The 3099-nt window shown below is 44.5% G+C and overlaps 1 pseudogene; it reads right to left on the bottom strand.

The window, feature by feature from the left end:
• Positions 1–1433: 1433 nt before the first annotated feature.
• Positions 1434–2820, bottom strand: LOC104650621 (citrate synthase, mitochondrial pseudogene; annotated as a pseudogene).
• Positions 2821–3099: the final 279 nt, after the last annotated feature.

Below are 3099 nucleotides of genomic sequence, written 5' to 3'. Positions count from 1 at the left end.
ATTCTACTCTAACGAGAAGTTATTTCAGATATATATGGTCACTTGCAAAGCCAGATCAGAGTGTCTGGTATTGTTTTTTTTCATGGTTAATACAAATATAGACTTTACATTTTAAACAGAGAAACCTGAAGAGGTCTGCATCCTGACTTGACAGTTACCCAGGGGCTTCCACTGTGTCCATCTCAACAGTGTGGTTCTAGGGATGGTGGATCCACTCAAACACAGGCAGGGATTTGGAGGGAAGAAAGGGGCACAGCAGGGACGTATCTTAATCCTTCCTTAAAGAAAAGGCATTCTGAATTTCTGAAAACCTGTGCAAATACAGCTTCTAAGACAAACAATGTACTGTGAGCTTTTGGGGCAGGGACAGGAAAAGGATGTTGATAAATAAGGGAGCATTTCCTTGAGGCAGGGGATAAAGAGAGATTTTTAATTCTCTCCATTCCAGGACCAGTAATCAAAGGAGACCATGTCTAATCTTGAAGTATTTCCTTGTTCCAAAAGAGATGCTCATGCTCCTGACCAGACCCTGAAGCTATCATGATATCATTCCTGAGTCCCTATTTATGCCCCCAGCATCTTAGAAGGGCAGAGGAAGGTCAGAGCGTGGTGGCTTGTGTTCTGTGGAAGGAATTATTTAGTTCACATTAAGCACGGATAAACCCCGAGAACTGGGACCACAGATCAGACAGACCTGTTGAAGGAGGTCTCTGGTGAGGACCTAGGCCACTAACATCCTCAGCTTGAGGTGGAACAGGTGGAGAAAGTCTGAATGGGGGTGAGTATTAAAGTCATGGAAAACAGGACACTCCGAGACCTTAATTTTAATAGAGTTTTGAAAAGAGAAATCAAATCAAACGCTGGGTGCCAGTTACAACTATCATCCCTTTGTGTTCACCTGGTAGCATAAAAATTGCCAAAGCATGTCCAGCTAACCAACAGGTCTTGCTACGAGGTGTTAGTGTGCAGGGGAGAGGGCCGGGGGACTTGGTACAGCTGACTATCCAACATCATTCCTATGGAAACAGAAGGGGCAGAGTCCTGGTTTACTGGCTTATTGAGTACTTGACAGAGTAGAAGCAAAATCTCAGAAGTGACTGCAGATTTTTTGCAACCAGCTTTGACCCAGGGAAAGAGAAGCCAGATTCTCACTCTGAGATGGTGTGTGAACCAAACTTAACCCATTACATGTGCATTAGTCATGGTCATTCTGCAGTTCATGGGCAACTCATACCAGGCAAGGGAAGGGAGTTGGTTTGATTTTTCATGTTTTAGAGTCTTAATTTATATTTTAACCTCAAATCTATTATCAGTGCCTTAGAACAATTTAATCTTAATTCTTTAAAGGTCCTTAAAAGTAGACTTTCTTATTTTTTTTCTTTTTCTTTTTTTAACATCCTCACTTTCTGATAGTTTTCCCCCAGTCTCCAGTTTTACCCCGACTTAGAGTCCACAATCTTCATCAGAGCATCTATGCTCTTAGGTGTGGGCCTTTCTAGAGGGAATCCTAGGGCATGACTTCAGATGAGCTGTGCCAGTACACTCTGTGCCCAAGACACTCTGAACAGGTCACTGTAGTAATTCATTTCCATCATGCCACAGCACTGGAGCAGTTCCTGCCTGTGAGTGTCTACATTGGGCCAAGGATTCTCGGCCTTGCCATTCTCTAAAAGGATATTGGGCACAATCTTGTGTAGTTGAGCAATCTAGTTAACATGGGTCATTATGCAGTGTTTCAGGGAAAACTCTCACTGCAGGTACATCATGGATTAGTCTTCCTTAGTACTACATGGCTATAGCTTGGAACAACTCATCTTGGGTTGACTGTATTCCAGGTATAGACTCATAACTTCTCATCTGCCACATCTTTGCCAACTTCCTTCTGTAGTTGAGTTAGCCAGACAAGTACTTCCTGATTTGCTAGTACACATAGAGTGCCTGCCAACCCATTTGTGGCAGTTGCAAAGGACAGATAAGGGCTTGAAGGGTCACTGCCCAACAAGTTGCTGGTATGTGCACGTACATTTCTGCCCTCATGGTCACCGTGGATAGTGTGGTATGGGTGCGTGAACTCAGTGAACTGAGCATCAGTATAGCCTAACATGTTGGTGAAATTGTGGGACTGTATAGCTGAGCTATACTGGCCCCAATACTGCTGCCCTCTTAGAGATTTTGGTAGATCTTTGTGGCAACACAGGTAGCTTTGTGATCAGATCCACACAGTCTTCATAAATCAGCTCTCAGTACTTGATACCCTCTGCATATGCTCAGGCAATGTTACTTTCACTGTTGAGGGCTGTAAAGGCTGCACTGAGCTGAGACATGGGATGTATATTGGTGGGAAAGTTGTCTAGCATGGTGACCACATGGGATGGTAGAGCTGCCCTCTTTGCCCATTCTTTTGGAAGCCAAGATACCTGTTTCCTCTGTTGGGATCTATTCAGTCACCAGCGGCTGAGATGAGCCCTCCAGCAGGGATTCTTTCTTACCTTTAACCGTGGGTGGCAGTTTTTGGCACTCAGGGACACTAAAGCCTCAGAAACGGATGCTTTCATTAGGATTAAGGACTGATGTTTATATACTAATGCCTTCATTCCTCTCAGGTCACCACACATCATGCTCGCAGTAGTTTGGTGAACCACCCTCTTGCAACGTTGCTGTCTGAAGATCTTAATTTTGGCCTGCTCCTTGGGTATCAGGTAAGCTAAGACATATGTCTTCCAAATTCCTAGAGGAGGTACTGGCCTACCAGGCAGCAAGGACAAGACAACCTATGTCCTTTGCTCCCAAGAACTGGGCAGCAGTAGTCAGTAAAGTCATGGTGGGCCAACTCTGGGCTCTGGCGGGCAGAGAAAGCGGGGAGAGCTGTGGCAGGAACAGGAGCCTACATTGCTGCACCAGAGGCCATGCCAATGGGTAGACAAGTTTCTTGTTCTTTAAAATGAGAAAAGTACAAATATACACAGACATCTTATGATAGATGTAAATGGAAGTTAAGTCTGATAAATTCAGCAATTGAAGAAAGCCTGTCACAACTCAGGACTGTTAGAAACCCTTGGCCCTAGGTGTGCCTGGGAATTGAAGGTCTGTTTACCACAC

This window comes from Saimiri boliviensis, chromosome 4 (assembly GCF_048565385.1).
Source record: "Saimiri boliviensis isolate mSaiBol1 chromosome 4, mSaiBol1.pri, whole genome shotgun sequence".
NCBI lineage: Eukaryota > Metazoa > Chordata > Mammalia > Primates > Cebidae > Saimiri > Saimiri boliviensis.
This window is presented reverse-complemented; position numbering and strand designations above follow the sequence as displayed.